The sequence below is a fragment of the Rhinolophus sinicus genome, linkage group LG09 (genome assembly GCF_036562045.2).
Source record: "Rhinolophus sinicus isolate RSC01 linkage group LG09, ASM3656204v1, whole genome shotgun sequence".
Lineage (NCBI taxonomy): Eukaryota > Metazoa > Chordata > Mammalia > Chiroptera > Rhinolophidae > Rhinolophus > Rhinolophus sinicus.
Window position 1 is genome coordinate 51,449,771 of NC_133758.1, and position 18,045 is coordinate 51,467,815.

Genomic DNA, 18,045 nt, shown 5'->3' on the forward strand with positions numbered 1-18,045 from the left:
TTCATTCCCAATTTGGATGCCTTTTATTTCTTTCTCTTGCCTGATTGCTCTGGCAAGGACTTCCAACACTATGTTGAAAAGCAGAGGTGATAGGGGACATCCCTGTCGTGTTCCTGAACGTAGAGCAAAGGGCTTCAGTTTTTCTCCATTAATTATGAGATTAGCAGAGGGTTTGTCATATATGGCCTTTATTATGTTAAGGTATTTTCCTTCTATACCCATTTTATTAAGTGTTTTAATCATAAATGGATGTTGTATCTTGTCAAATGCTTTTTCTGCATCAATTGATATAATCATATGATTTTTGTCCTTTATTTTGTTTATGTGATGTATCACATTGATGGATTTCCGTATGTTGAACCATCCTTGTGCCCCGGGATGAACCCCACTTGGTCGTGATGAATAATCTTTTTAATGCATTGTTGTATTCGATTTGCTAGAATTTTATTTAGGATTTTTGCATCGGTATTCATTAGAGATATTGGTCTGTAGTTTTCTATTTTTGTGCTGTCCTTACCAGGTTTTGGTATCAGGGTAATGTTGGCCTCATAAAATGAGTTAGGGAGTACTGTCTCTTCTTCAATTTTTGGAAGAGTTTGTGCAGAATTGGTATTAGATCCTCTTTGAAGGTTTGGTAGAATTCACTAGTGAAGCCATCTGGTCCCGGACTTTTGCTTTTGGGAAGGTTTTGGATGACTGATTCAATTTAGTTACTGGTGATCGGTCTGTTTAGATTTTCCAGTTCTTCATGGTTCAGCCTTGGAAGGCTATATGTTTCTAAGAACTTGTCCATTTCTTCTAGGTTGTTGAATTTGGTGGCATATAGTCCTTCATAGTATTCTTGGATGATCCTTTGTATTTCTGTGGTGTCCGTGATAACTTCCCTTTTACGTTTCTGATTTTGTTAATCAGTGTCTTCTCTTTTTATCTTAGTAAGTCTAGCCAAGGGTTTGTCAATTTTGTTAATCTTTTCAAAGAACCAGCTCTTTGTCATATTAATTTTTTCTATTGTCTTTTTGTTCTCTATTTCATTTAGTTCTGCTCTAATTTTTGTTATTTCCTTTCTTCTGCTGACCTTGGGTTTTACTTGTTCTTCTTTTTCTAGTTCTTTAAGGTGTAACATGAGGTTATTTATTTGGGAGTTTTCTTGTTTCTTGAGATAGGCCTGTAATGAGATAAATTTCCCTCTTAAAACTGCTTTCGCTGCATCCCAAAAATTTTGGTAGGATGTATTTTCATTGTCATTTGTTTCTATGTATCTTTTGATCTCTCCTCTAATTTCTTCTTTGACCCAGTCCTTCTTTAAAAGTATGTTGTTTAATCTCCATGTATTTGTGTTTTTCCGCTTTCTTTTTACAGTTGATATCCAATTTCAAAGCCTTGTGATCAGAGAATATGCATGGTATGATTTCAATCTTCTTAAATTTGTTGAGACTGATTTTATGTCCCAATATATGGTCTATCCTTGAGAATGTTCCATGTACACTAGAAAAGAATGTATAGTCTGATGTTTTAGGATGAAGTGCTCTATAAATGTCAATTATGTCCATTTCATCTAATGTGTCATTTAGGGCTACTATTTCGTTATTTATTTTCTGTTTGGATGATCTATCCATAGCTGTCAATGATGTATTTAAGTCCCCTAGTATAATTGTGTTTTGGTCAATTTCTCCCTTTAGTTCTGTTAGTAGTTGCTTGGTGTATTTCGGTGCTCCCTGATTGGGGGCATAAATATTGATGACTGTTATGTCTTCTTGTTGTACAGTCCCTTCACCATTATGAAATGTCCATCTTTGTCTCTTGTTATCTTTTTCACCTTGAAGTCTGTTTCATCTGATATCATTATGGCTACACCTGATTTTCTCTGGGTACCATTTGCTTGGAGTGTCAATTTCCACCCTTTCACTTTGAGTCTATGCTTGTCCTTGTAGCTGAGATGTGTCTCTTGGAGACAGCATATGGTTGGGTTTAGTTTTTTGATCCAATCTGCTACTCTGTGCCTTTTTATTGGTGAGTTCAGTCCATTTACATTTAGGGTGATTATTGATATGTGAGGATTTCCTGTCATTCTATCCTTAGTTTTCTGGTAAGGCTGTGTCTCCATTGTTTCTTTGCCTTTTTGTTGTTGTCTATTATTTCTGTGTGGTGGTATTCTATGATGTTTCCCTCTGTTTCTTCTTTTATTTCAGTATATATTTCAATTCTGGATTTATTTTGAGTGGTTACCCTTAAGTTTATGTAAAAGAAAGTTTGATATTTAGAGTATTCCATTTTCTTCAGCACGCTTACTTTCTCCATTCCCATATTCCGGTTCAGGCCTTTACTCTCCCCTTTTTGAGTTGTGGTTGCCACAAATTGTCCCTGTTGATGGTGGTCGAATAGCCTCCTTTAGTATTTCTTGTAGTGCAGGTCGTGTATTAGAAAATTCCCTCAGCTTCTGTATGTCTGGAAAGGTCTTTATTCCTCCTTCATATCTAAAGGATATCTTTGCTGGATATATTATTCTTGGCTCATGGTTTCTCTCTTTCAATAGTTTGAATATTTGGTTCCACTCCTCCTGGCTTGTAGAGTTTCTGCTGAAAAATCTGATGATAATCTAATGGGCTTTCCTTTGTAAGTTACCGTCTTCTTTTCCCTGGCTGCCTTGAGGATTCTTTCTTTGTCGTTGATTTTAGACAGCTTCAATACAATGTGCCTTGGAGAAGGTCTGTTGGGATTGAGGTAACTAGGTGTTCTATTTGCTTCTTGGATTCGAGGGTCCAGTTCTGTCCACAAATTTGGGAAGTTCTCATCGACAATTTGTTTGAATATATTCTCTGTTCCTTCTCTCTTTCTTCTCCTTCTGGTATGCCCATTATTCTTATATTGCTCTTTCTGATGGAGTCAGAAAGTTCTTGTAGAGTTCTTTCATTTCTTTTAAGTCTCAAGTCTCTTTCTTCTTCAATTTGTGTCATTTCCAGGTTTCTATCTTCGATGTCACTGATTCTTTGCTCCATCTGGTCAACTCTACTACCTAAGCTGGTTATTTCATTCTTAATTTCTTCTATTGAGTTCTTAATCTCCAGAAATTCTATTTGGTTCTTTTTAAGATTTCAATCTCTTTCGTAAAATGCTCATGCTGTTCTTTGATTGAGTTTCTGAGTTCCTTTAACTGCCTATCTGTGTTTTCTTGTATCTCGTTGAGTTTTTTCAGAACTGCAATCTTGAATTCTCTGTCATTTAAGTCACATATTTCTGTATCTTTAAGTGCCTTCTCTGGAGATTTTTCACTTTCTTTCTGAGCTATCTTGTTGCCTTGGTTATTCATGGTGATTACTGGTTTACTATTTCTCTTCCTAGACATCTACAGGAGTGACTTCTGCAACAGGTTGATAGAAAGCGGTCTTTCTTTTGTTTGCCAGTACTTGTTGGTAGAATGTTTTATTATTTCTCCAACTGCAACTTATTTTCTTCTCCCACACAGTAGTGCTATGTTTTCTCTGCACTATTCCAACTTCTCACACAAAGGGGGGATTCCCTGGGAGACGGGCTTCTCCTCTGTTAATAGTTCGTCTAGGTCACAGGGCGCAGTGTCCCGGTGGGTATGCGGAGAGCTTTTGATGTTCGAAAGCTCTTCCAGCTGCTGATTCAGAGCCCGTATATTTCAGCAGTTCTGTTTACTCCTGCAGGGATCCGCCCAGATATGTGGGGTCAGGGGCGGGGTGAGTTGTGAGAGGTGGCCCAGAGCAATGGCGGCGACCACCACCACAGCCGGTCCTGCTTCCACAGCTCTCTCCCCTTTGCTGGAACTAGTTGGGCTTTGAATTTGTGTTTGTGGTCCACAGATCTCAAAACAGCAAATTTTCTGTTGTTTTGATCTGACACTGCTACTGTTTCGCTTCTAGCACCGGGCAGGTGGGGGCGGGGCGAGCTCTGGGAGGGAGGGGGCGGCTAGTCTCAGTGCCTAAGGCTCCGTTCTCTGCTCGGCAGTGCGGGCTTAAACCACCGTTTTCAGCCTTTTTCCCTCAGTCTTTTCTCCGAGGTCTCTGCCGTGAGCGTTGGGTTCAGCCGTGGTATATGCTGTCCCCTCAGCCCTGTGGAGCCCTGGCGGAGCCCTAGCAGTCCGAGTTCTTCCCTCTCCCGCAGCTGCGGTAGTTCCGGGAAGCAGCGAGCTCGGCGCACTGAGCGAGGTCTGCGTCCTGCGCCCGCGCGGCTCCGTCTCCGCGCGCTTCTCCCTTTCCTCCTCCTCCCTCCACTCGCGCGAATCTCCCACCTGTAGGTGATTTCAGTCGGTAGTGGGCCTCTTCATGTTGCCTGTCTGCTGTGCAGGGAGTCCTTTGTGGAGTTTTTGTTGTTCGATTCTTTGTAAATTCCGGGGGAGCTTTACAGAGGCTCACCTCACGCCGCCATTTTTCCGGAAGTCTCCAGGTTTTGATTTCTTAATCTTGATGCATTACAGGCGGAGGTTTTGATTTGCTTAGGTAGGTCACCAAGGCATTGGGCAATTTCATTCTAATGGCCTCCTTGTCTAATTAATTTAAAAAGGGCTACAGCCCACTGACTTCTCCTGGAGCATAGATGTGGGGGTCTTGGTAACATGCCTCATAAAGGTCTGGCCAGATTTCTGAAATTCTTTTATTTCAAAAGGCCTTCTTTCTCCCAGTCAATGCTTAGAGTAGTGGGAGTGAGGAATGAGGACAGGAGTGGTTTCCTCTTCCAAATTCACTGAGAAGTGAAAAAAAAAAGAGAGAATTAAAGGTAAAAATATTAAATTTACTTAATATTTTATTTAAAAATTGAATAAAAAGCATAAAGTGTTATTATTGGTTATCACTGTATAGATATTTTTTCTTTCATTCTATTTTTTTCTGCTTACTTATATAATAAAAGAAAAAACAACCAATGTTATAGTTCGGAGATTCCAACTACTTGGAAACTGCTAGGAAATACAAAATCTGGGAGGTCAGAAGCAAGGGAGAGAGAACATAATGGCCCAAGGTCAAGGATGTTCTGGCAGAGTCTTTGAATGTTGAACATAACCTGAGATTTTTCTGTTCTAGTTGTACATTCTGGGCATTCTTAACTTTATATTATAAATAGCCTTAGAGACTAAATCAGTAGAAATTCTTCTGTTTGGAGATGAACTGCCTAAGTAATTGTGGGTGTTAAGGGGCAGGTGATATACTAGTTTTTTTGTGGCAAGTGACAGAAACCCAACTCAAACCTGATCCAGCAGAAATGGAGAGTGTATTGGATCTTGAAACTGGAAATTCTAAGGGGACAAACTGCTTTAGGCAGAAGTGGTGGTTAACCAACATCATTAGGACGCTGATGTTTTCCACCTCTCAGCTTTGCTGCCCATCTTGATTTTATCATTGATTGCTTCCATGGCTCATTATCACAGATAAAAAGTGAGACTGTTTCCTTATAAATCCAACAGAAGTCTCTGGAAAAACTCTGATTGACTGGGTAATGTGCCAATCCCTGAACCTGTGTATTTGGGGGAGATGAGGTAATCTGATTGGTCAGGCTGGGTCACTTTGTACCCCTGGAGCAGGGTCAGTGCCATTAAAACCATGACTGAAGCAGGCTTACATAGGGAGAGGGAGGACTGAAGAACTACTGTGCAGACAAGCATATCCACGGTAGGGGGTCACATTTGGCACCACTGCCTTAGACCAAGAGCTACACAGAAAATTTGGTGAGAATCACCCTTATCTCCACTTAGCAATTCCCATGAAAAACCCAACCTGATATTCCCTTTAAACATACCTCATTTCATTTAATCCAATCTGATTTTCTTAAGTCTGTAACTATATGGCTAAAGAACTAAATAACACTCTGTGCTTTATTCAAATGACAAATTATCTTATGGTAACATGTAAGTTTCACTAACGATGACATATGGAATACGAATCAAAAAAGAATACAAAATACTTATGAAGTGGATGCTCAGAAAGATGCAAAGCATATGAACAGGATAAGACAATTTTGGGGTCTGATCTTCTAAGTGATGCTCAACGCTTCTGTCTTTTTGAGGCAGAAAGATTCATTTCAAATAAATTATATTCAGTAAATATTTGAAAGTTATGGTATATTGGTGCCTGAAGAATTCCAGTATGATTTTGGGCAGATTTTGGGCAGTTTCTAAGATCTTGTAAGGGAACTGTGAAATGTACATTCTATGGAGATAGAAGTTAACTAAAAAACAAAATGACCTAAAAGGTACAAGGAGAAGTTAGGTTGCAAAATTTGAAGTAACAGTGGCATGTTAATCAGGACATCCTTTAACACTCACAGTGAAAATAGTCGCCAAGAGCAACAATTAAAAATATTGGGATCAAAATAGTGTGGAGCCAGAGAAAGCCAAAGGCTCTAGCTTCAAGGCTTAGAAAAATCAGGAATTCCAGAATGGAAAAAGACAACTTATTTGAATATGAAAAAGCTGATAATAGAAAATGATAAACATGAAGTTAAAATTAAAAAGAGAGAAAGTGATTGAAATGAAGAAAGGTGAATTGAGAAAATCGGAAGAAAATATGATCATTCTGTTCCATATTGATTACAAGTGTATTACTTTTAAGCACTAAAGTTGAGAATCATGTTCTTTTAGGTTAAGATGGCCATTTCAAGTAAGAGTGAAATCTGGCATGGGGAAGAACGGAGAAGAGCAGGGTTGTTCTTACACAGAACACGTCTGCAGGCCTTATTGCTATTTTCACTAAACATCCCTGAATGGTTTTTGGCCTCTGGAGAACCATCTTACTGGTATGGGTTGGAGGAAGATGGAAAGGTCTGCATCTCTCTACTGTGACCCAGGCAGGCTACAAAGCCAGAAAGACAAAGCTAAATGCAAGTCTAATGACTCATAGATCAATATCTGTCATTGACATTAGGAAGATCCAGGAGGAAGTCACCAGTTAGCTAATGATTCTTAGTTTGGGAGAGGAGGTAGTTACCTCCCAGAGAGGGCTTTAAAGAAGATCTCCTTTAAATCATACCAGTTAACAATAGGTAGACTGTAGTGTGTTGTCATTCTATCAGAAACAGCTAAATAACTGGAGCAGTATCTTAATAAAACAATTCAACATTAATGGATTTTGATGATCTTGTCCCTATGTTCATTTCCCTAATAAATATGATCTCTTCCTGTGAGCTTGAAATTAGTTATATGATAAAGATACTTGCTTTTAAATTCCGTTTCAACATCTGAGGTTTTTTTTTAAAGTATTTATAAATCCAAATATTAATCCCACTTCATACTTCAGTTTGGAGATATATATATATATATATATTTTTTTGTTGTTGTTGTTTGTTTGTTTGTTTGTTTGTTTTTTCCTTGTGTACTTAAAAAAAGGCCAAGATTTATGATGTGTGGTTCAGACAGTATGCATATTTATTATTGATATTCAGGTTGAAGACAGAAAGCTAAGTGCATATGTCAAGAATGAGCTCTATTCACACCCAATAGATAAACTGTTTTGAATGCAGTGACTATTCAAAGCCCATAGGCTGTTCTCTAGGAAAACTGTTTAGAGGTGCATATGAAACTAAAAATTCCTCCATTTTTCAGTTAATTAAGAAATTAATAAATAATTTCTAATACTTAGGATTCTTCTATACTTTATTGACTTGCTTAAATATCAGATCTTGATAACCCTAGTTGATCCTTTAGACGATGATTAGATGCCTTTTCATTAATTCAAGCGAAACTTGTCCAAATGTCCCCTCTCCAAGAGGAACAGGAGTTCAGCTGACCAGCAGGGAAATGGGGAATTCCTGAAGGTCAGGGCTGAGAGTAGAGATCTCGCTCATCTCAGATAGCAGAGAAGCCAACCAAGCTAAAAATGAAGCACCTAAGAGGAAGAGACATAAGAAATCAGGAAGGTCGAATATATGGTGATGGAAGCAGAACTGACTCTGGGTGGTGAACACACAATGGGATTTATAGATGATGTAATACAGAATTGTACACCTGAAATCTATGTAACTTTGCCAACAATTGTCACCCCAATAAATTTAATTAAAAAAAAAAAGAAATCAGGAAGGGACTGCAGAAGTTGCCCAAACCATAGGGGTGGTCAGTGGGAATAAAAGTCAGAATCTGGTTACTGGTCATGAAGACAACATGGGCTCAGGTGAGATGATGTAGGGAAGGTGTGGGAAGAGAAGAAAGTTGTCACCTTCAACAACCACTGGTGAGCGTGAGAGAGGTACAGAGCAGAGTTGGGTCACACTGACTTCAAGGACCGTGGTCAGAATGAATGAGATCTTAGCGTTTGAGGACCACCCTAGCAATATTCTTGCTATTTCTTTTCTAGGTGGATCATTGGGTTGCACCAGAAATCTAAAATCATACTGCTTATGGCATTTTTAGAAACTGGATAGCTGTAACTAGATGATGCTTACCAATCTCACTGTAAATGAGGTAATAAGATGGATGGCTAAAAGTCCCTCCGAAATACAGGATATTTTAATTTCGTAATGGGGTTTGCTGTCCCTTGACAAAAGACAAAACAAAGTTTACTAAGGTGTGGGGGAAAAGTTAAGTATTTGGGTCTGAATCTGACTTTGGTATCTTTTGCATTTCAACTTTTGATAATTTTCAACCCTATTATTAAAAAAAGGAGAGATACCTAGATTTGTATAGTAATCACTGGCAAATTTACACATAATTTAGATGGAATATTATTTTCACAAAACCTCAGTCATTTTTTAAGAGAATTAGAAATGGGATAATTTTCATTTTATGTTAAACAGTCTGTTGATTGAATGTTTTTTATATTTTCAACTAGTGGTAGTTATATAGGCACCTCTGTATATTATTGCATTTCTCTATGTTGGGTTATTTGTCAAAGATAATTTAAACCAAGTTCTTAAATTGATGTGAAGATTATTAGTACCAACTGTAGTAGGTTGAATGTTGGCCCCAGATATACCAGATCCTAACCCCGGGAACCTGTGAATGTTACCTTTCGTGGAAAAAGCGTTTTTGCAAATGTGCTTAAGTTTAGGATCTTGTAATAAGGAGATAATCCTGGATTATCCGGGTGAATCTAAAGGTCATCACAAGTGTCCATATCCAAGAGAGGTAAAAGGAGACGCAACACACACAGAGAGAAGAAAAGGCTATGTGAAGACAGAGGCAGAGTTTAGAGAGAGGTGGCCACTAGTAGAGGACTGCCGGCAGCCACCAGATGAAAGAAGGAAAGGACAGATTCTCCCCTAGAGCCTCTAGAGGGAGCACAACCCTGCCCACACCTTGATTTTGAACTTCTGACCTCCAGAGCTGTGGGACAATAAATATCTGTTGTTTTAAGCAATAAGTTGTGATCATTTGTTACAGCAGCCACAGGAAACTAATATACTCATGAATAAAATATTTTTGCAAAAGGTGTGTAAACATAGAGTAGCAATGATAGGTCAGTTTTAGGATATACTTAAAAGTAATATGTTCCTGCATATGAAGTAAGTATTTCTAGTATGATATTTTCTTGAACGGTCTAAGAAATTCTGAACCATTGTGAGAATATTATTCACAGAAATATTTTAATTATTTTAATTCCTCATAAGATTGAGTAGTATGGAAAGTTGGTTATTTAAAAAAATAATCTATAAAGCACTGCATGCAAAAACCAACTGTATATTTTATTATATCTTTCTTTAGCTCCTATAACAACAGTGTTCTGAACAAAGAAGCAAATGACACATATGAAAGATGGCCTATGAATATTGATTAAAAAATTAATTGGAAGGGAAACGAGAAGTTTGAGGAAAATAAGAGACTGTAAGATTGTGTTTGAGTGGAAGGCATTTCTGAGGATTAAAGTGAGAGGTAATCTGGAATTTCACCTTGGATGGGTGAAAGAGTATGTGCAAGAATGCAGGAATAGAGAAACAGTAAGCCAAGGGGAGTTATTCCAATAAAAGTCATGTTCCTTGGCTCAGTTCCCAGACCTAAGCCAATTTTCACATTCAGAACACATTGACTGAGGAGATGAGTAAATCCCCAGGAGGAAGGATGCAGCAACAACATAGCAAATAAATACTGTGGTGATTCTCTCAAGACTACCTTGAAGAGACCTCTGGCCATTTACTTGAATTACTCACTATACACGGGGCAAAGGGAATATCCAGACTTTTCAAGGCTTGTTGGACACAGAGTCTTTGTTGACATGGATACCTGGAGATCTGAAATGTCATCTTGTGCATGTTCTTCTCCCTGCCCCAATCTCACATTCCTGATTAAAGCCTAGCTTATTGTTGGCCCTGTTATGGCCACTTAATGGTCACTTCTTATGCCCTGAGTGTATAATTGGCAGTTAGAGTAATACCCTCTTTGGGTCCTTGGCTTGTAGGGTAAGAGCTATCATAGTGGAGAAAGCTAGGTACTAGCTTCTAAATAGTCCCCAATCCCCGGGTCAAAATAATAAATTAAAGCAATATTGCATCGTAGCAACTAGTACTTCTATTAAAACCTGAAAACATACAGAATGGTGATACCTCCTATCCTGTCTCCTGTTGACTAGCCAGTCTGGCACCTGCAGAAACCAAATGATAGTATACCTCAAGCTTACCCAAGCTGTAGCCCCATTGCAGTTGCTGAACAGAGAAGATTTATAAGGCCTCAGGTACATGATCTGTGGCCATTGATTTGGCAAATGTGTTCATTTCTATTCTGAAGAGAAATCATATGTATTCATGTTGAATGGACAATAATATTTATTTACTGTTTTTCTCCAGAGCATTGTGAACTTTTTTTTCTACCCTCTGCTATAATACAGTATGAAGAAATTGGGACTGTCTGAACATCCTGTGAAACATTACAGTGATCCATTACATTGATGGCATCATGCTAATCGGGCAGGACAGCAAAATGGGCTAGTGTATTGGAGGTCTTGGGAGGATGGTGGAGAGTCAGGAACTTGCCACCTCAGGAAAGTTTTTAAAGGTCCAGTGATCAGAGGTGTTTCAAGATACCTTTTCCAAATTTTTGTTCTTGTATCCTCTATCACAAGAAGAAGTCACATGTAACATGTTCTACCCTGGAAATACTGCTCCAGCTCAGATGACACAGAAGGAAGATTGCCAGCTTTGAGTGGGGCTTTGAGCTTTGCTAGTGGCCCATAAGATCCAGTACAGTCTATAGTGCTGGAGATGTCAGTGGTGGGAAAAAAATGCAGTAGCACCCTGTGGAAGTTGATAACAAGTCGTGATGCTCTAGAACATGACCATATTGTCTGCAGCAGAGAATTCAATACCTTTTGAAAATCAGATTTTGGTTTGTTACCAGGGCGCCAAGTAACTATGCACCTGGGACTACTCCTTATGAACTGTCTAAAGATTTCTGTCAGACCCACCAAGTTGTAAAGTCAGGCAGGTCACACAACAGTTCATCATGAAATGGGCATGACACATTTGGGTTTGAGCCTAAACAGGAAAAGAGAGCAAGTAAACATGAGCAGTAGCCAAAACCCCACATCACCCATGGTGGTTGCCCCAGCGCCCCTCCACCAGTTCATATCCATGATCACATGGAGATTCTATACAACCAGGTGAAAGGGGGAAGAAAGAGCTCAAGCTTGGTTTACAGATAGTCAGCTCAGTATATGGGTGCAAGGTGAAAATGGATGGGTGGTTGTATTATAGCCACATTTAGGGATGGATAACAAAACACAGAGGAGTTAAAAATCCCAGGTGTGTCTCCTGTATTCTAGCTTACATTCACCCACTGTAAGCCTTGTGGCGAGCAAAGAGAGATGAGAAAAACTGCAGGGAAAGGAGAAGAAGGGAGTTAGAAATGGGGTCCAAAGTTGATCTATACCCACTGATGGTAAAACTAGGTCCTCCCTAAGTCTGAAACTAAATCTGGAGTTCAGAATATGGGCAACCAACAAGAAAATTTAAAATGTGCTTGTTTTGATGGAGTAGTCTTTGAAACACATAGCTTCTGGTGTAGAAAATACGAAGAAAAATAAAAGGAAATTTGTCAATACCTACAACTACATTTACACTTGCCTTTTAGTCTAAAAATCCCACTGCTAGAAATCTATCCTGCACACACAATATGGGAATATATATGTAGCAACAATATGGAAATATATATGTACAAGGTTATTCATTGAAGCATTGATTAATTATTGCAAAATGTTAGAAACAGCCTAAATACTCAGACATAGCAAAGTACGGTTGGCCCTTGAACAACATAGGTTTGAACTGCAAGGGTCCACTTAAACACAGATGTGTTTCAACAAATACTGTAATTGTATTTTCTCCTCTTTATGATTTTCTTAATAACATGTTGTTTTCTCTAGCTTACTTTACGGTAGGAATGCTATATATATATAATACATATGCCATCCAAATATGTGTTAATCGACTGTTTATGTTATCAGTAAGGCTTCTGGTCAGCAGTAGGCTATCAGTAGGTAAGTTTTTGGGGAGCCAAAAGTTATACATGGATTTTTTGACTGCACAGGTGGCTGGCATCCCTAACTCCCACATTGTTCAATGGTCAACTGTAGTTGAATATCTACTACACAATGGAATACTACACAACTGTACAAAAGGATGAGAAAGTGCCCTATGAACTGATATGGAGTGATTTCCAGGATATATCAAGTGAAAAAAAGCAAAGGCAAAAAAAGAGTATTATATTCTACCCTTCAAGTACAAATGACGGTTAGATAAGGGAAAAGAAAAAAAAATATATATATATATATACTCATTCGTGCCAAAGGAAAAAAAGTATATTTTCTACTGTTAGAACCATGTTATTGCTTTCCATACCCCCAAAATCATTAATTAAAGCGAAGGGGAGGGGCAAAATGGTATACAAACAGTAAAAAGTGAATTGTATTGCAAGTGAATAACAACTGCAGTGAAGGCAGTGGGGAGAAAAGCACTAACCTAAGTAACTTTGGAAAACAGTATTTTGACTATATGGTAAAGTAAAAGACAAAATGAACTGTACAAAAATATCGTACTCTAGTCAATAAATCTCTTTTTCTCAGGGATATGGGTTAGCAATTCTGAGATTACTTTGTATGCATGTTAGGACTGAGCAAATAAATAAATTACGCTAGTTAGGTCTCTTACTATTGGAGAAAGGAGTTACAAATAAGGAAAGGGGGGAGAAGGCTAGTATGAACTCTCTGATGTTGGATTGGAATGGAAGGTATCAGTATGAACTTAATGTACATAACTAAATATACATGCGTATATTGCGTATATTTTAGTATATATATTTCCTAGCTTTGTCCACTGAAAGGGCCTATAGGTGATGACACTCCAGTAGCACAAGTACATCTAATTGGCTAATCTTGGTTTCCAAATACCATTATCAAATTAAAGTAAGCAGGGCCCTCAGGGATCTGGCAGAGAAAGTACAGAATGATCCTAAAATATCTTGTGGTAACTAAAGTAAGGAAGTGTTCAAAAAATGATGGAGCATGTTGAAAGAACACAGGAGTCAACCTGAAAAAGCTTCCAATGGTCAAATGTGAAAGAAGAAGAGCAACAACAAAAGTAATGATAGTAGTAGATTATAACAAAACAAATTTCCATGAGTCCATACTTACCTAAATAAATAGATGAATAAATGAACAAATGGAGAAGAGACAGCTGTTTCTTACAGGAGACTCCAATGAATAAATGTAGAAGGAATGATGGAATAGATAATCACTATTAGGCAAATATCTCCATAATAATTGTTATAGGCAAGAATCATGGGTAGATGCTAAAATTAGCAAGTAAAAGTCTGATTAGAAACAGGGTATTTGTATAGTCTCAAGTATTTCATCACAAGACACATATTACAAAGGAAAACATTGTGGCTTTAGAGTGGAGAAAGCTGGCAGATACCACCTTAACCACAGGAGCAGTTATCATGGCCAGTAATAAATTGGCACCACATATATCTCATAGGGTGCATTGAGGAAGGCCAGACATTACTCCTGCAGTATCCTTGTTAAAAGTGTGTAACCTCAAGCCAATCAGGAGAAAACATGAAAGACAAAACAGATTGAAGAGCTATCACAGGGTGGAGGTTGTCATGTCTCCTTAGTTTGGATTGGATCTTGGACAAATTAAAGGACATTAGTAGGAAAACTGGAGAAAATCTGAAAAGATCTATGGGTTAGTGAATAACATTGAATCAATATTTTCCTGTTTTCAAAAACAGTTCTATGGTTATGTAAGATATTAACTTTAGGGGAAACACGGCGATGGTATAGAGGAACTCTCTCAACTCTTTTTGCAACTTTCTGTAAGCCTAAAATTATTTCAAAATAAAACAGTAGAAAACAATAAATACATGTTGAGAACCTTCTGAATTCCAGGTCTTGCTGAAGATACAGCAGTGAACAGCATGAGGTCCCTGCTCCCAGGGAGTTTATTAAGTTATATGTCTCATCTTAATCACTGACCATTTATAATAAAGACAATACAAATTCGATTCTTTAGACAGTGTTTACATAATTTATACTGACAGTCAGCTTCCATCTCAAAGATTTTGTAAAAGAGAATGTACCAATCAGAGGCCAAGCATCATTTACTACATTGCCAAAGAGTTCAGAATTTATATACTCATTTCCAACATTGCATGGTTACTAAGTCTTCTTGGTGAGCTTAGTCTAATTTCAGCTTGATGTATTTCTTCTGAAATTGAACCATGCTGGTTAGATTGCTACGCGATAAACCACACATTATCTGGATTGCGCTTTATATGTAACTACAGAAACTTAAAGAAAAATTAATACATATTAAAATCCATGGTTTACATCTGAATTATGATTTCATTTCCATTCTTTAGCTTCACAATTACTCAAAATGTGTAATTCCATTGATCTTCACCCAAATTTAAAATAGGAATAATTAAATTCCGGTTGCCATGTACTCCGTTTTTCCCAGCTGTGTCAATCACCCTCTGTTGGCGAGGAAACTGGGCAAGGGGCAGCCTGGCAGTGCAGTCCTACTGCTGACTCTTGTCCCTGACCACAGAGTGCAGTTGCGGGTGAAACCCTGGAAGGTGAAGCCAGCTGGATGAGGGGATTGATGCTATAATTCTGGAGTTGGACTCTATGTTTGTGTGACTTTTATTCTTTGCCAGCATGCTCCAGCGTTGGCGGGGCAATCGTTTAAAAGGAGGTGAGAGGACATAAATAGAATATAAATGAAAAAGAGAAAGGCAATGTGTGTATGTTCAAGGATTCCACTGTTTTCATTACAGCTGTAAGGAAATAAAATCTGGTGAACTGCTGAGGCTGTGATAATTAAATTTCTCAGAGCGTTTTAATTCCAAAGAAAGTTCTTTAATCTGAGGAAGCAGCTCCATGAATTCCTTCAACAAGTTTCCATGCCATGCCATGTAACTGCACTGAAATAAAATTAAACCTAAATACTTCAATTTCTTCAAACATATTACAAACTGACAGTGGCTAATGCCATTGTACTAAGTATACTACTAAGTGATACTGCTGAGTAAAATACCGAGAATATTTACAATGTTGAACTCTTCCTCTATCACCTGGTGCTATCAACTTCACTTACGTATTTCATGGCAAAAACTCTCCAGATGAATGAATCAGTGAAGTCCCCAGACTCCTCTGGAGTGACTTGAGTGAACTCTTGACTCCATGCCTCCCAGCCCCACCCCACCTCACAGGTGCTCTGGTTGTGAAGAGTGAACTAATCATATCCAGGTTCAGACTGAACTTTTCAGGTTCCTGACTGGTAACTGGTTGGGTCTCACTAAGTGGATATCTATTTAATCATGGTGTCACCCAACCTTTATTTGGTCCCTAGGCTTAAACCACTGGTTTAGAACCACAGGTACTTACTAATCTCTGCAATAAAAAAGTGATCCCCAAATGGATTCACATTCTTATTTTTGATGTAATGCTTAAGAACTTACTTTATATGCTGATGAAGTATAGCCCAGACTTATGTGACAGTACTAGCATCAAGTTCAACAGGATGTCTAAAGAGAATTCCTTCATAAATAACTGTCAGATTGTGCCATTGAAACTCCAATGGTAACAATTCAAATTTTTGATTATTTTATTCAGATAAATTTATAGTCTTAGTTATCCCCAACTTATATTGCCTCTAAAAAGGGAACCAGAAATGAACATTCATGCCTGCCTATGAATGAGCAATTATCAAGTAAATTATAATAATGGTAACATTTATTGAGCACTTTTTTCTTGTGCTCAGAAATTTACAAGTAATATCTCATTTAATTTTATCAACAACCCTGTGAGGTAGTTTTATTATCCCCGTATAAGTGATAGAGTCAGGAAGTGACCCCAGATTTGAGTGACCCTAAGCTCTGATCCCCAAGCTATTTCTTAAAACGGCCAGGATAAGTGAGGTAAGAAGAGATGTTGAGATGGAAGTAGACAGCAAGGACACTGTTACAGAATGACATGATTAACCATTTGTGCTAAACAAAACACATGTTTTTATTCTTTTATTTTATTTTGGTAAAATATACCTAACAGGAAATTTTAAACATTTCTAAGTGTACAGTTCAGTGACATTTAGTACATTTATAATGTTGTGCTACCATCACCATAATCCATCCACTGGATTTTTTTCATCTTTCCAGACTGGAACCCTCCACCCATAAACACGAACTCCCCATTCCTCTTCTCCCCAGCCCCTGGTAACCACCATTGTACTTTCTGTCTCTATGAGTTTGACTGCTGTAGGTACCTCATATAAGTGGAATCCTACAGTATTTGTTCTTTTGTGTCTTTTATTTCACTTAGCATAATGTCTTCAAGATTCACTCATATTGTAACATGTGTCAGAATTTTCTTTTTAAGGCTGAATAATATTCTATTTTATGTATCTACCTCATTTTGTTCTCCATGCATCTGTCGATGGGCATCTGGGTTGCTTCCAGCTTTTGGCTACTGTGAATAATGCTGCTATGAACATTAAATATTTTTGTTTCTTACCAAAAAACAAAACAAAGCAAAACAAAAAACACAAATAAAAAATATTCCAGGAAAATAAGTTAAATGTTCAATAGTAAATCTTAGAAGGTGTGTGCGCACGCGCGCCTGTGTGTGTGTGTGTGTGTGTGTGTGTGTGTGTACCTGGACATGAAAAATGCCATGATCTTGAAATGGTCGTATATCTGCAAAGCATTTCCCAACTCCTTTGGAGTTAATCACTCCTATTCCTAGTCTTCCATAATTCTTTTCAGTTGCTTCTTTTAACCACATCACACATTATATTATGCTTGTTTAAGTCCATTTACACTATCACCTTCTTCAGGACTGAAACTAGGTATTAGTCTTCTTCATGTCAGCCCTTGCCTATACCATGTAACTTGGCCCAAAACAGGTCATTAACCAACAATTGGGATAAATAAATACAACCCCCCCAAAAAAATCCAATCCTCAGTATTTTCATAAAACCCTAGAAAATTATCTTCCATATCTCATTAAGAAGATAGCATTCAGTTGCGAATTTAAATATCTAACAACTTACATATATATAGTGTATATTTCAAAGGAGATACCAAATTTTGTGTACTGTCATGTAACAATCATTTATTAAAAGGTTACTATTTGCCAAGCACTATGCTAAGCACTTTACTAACGTTATCTTATTTAGGACTCAAAAAAAATATTAAATATACGTTGTATTATTGCCATTTTATAAATAAGGCTGTAGAGTTTAAGTACATAACTGGGCAAAAAGTGATGGAGACTGAAGTCCAGTCTGCCTGATGTTCAAATCTGTGTTCTTCACCCACATCTACTCAAGGTTTTGTTAGGGCTATATGAAGAAACCTGTGTGTTCAGAGACTATGAGAAGTCAGGCAGGGAGTCAAATGTGTATTTAATGTTCATAAGCACCTTTGGTTTCCTTTAAGAATAATTGTATTTGTGGGAAAAACACATTATTAACGGTAGTGAATCTGTTTGCTTACAGGTGCTGTAATCTATGTAGTCTAGAGAAGAAAAATGGAATATCGAGAGGAGAAGATGGGTTCAATGAATAAGGATGGATTCAATGAAAATGTACAATTTTGGAGGCCAAAACTATTAA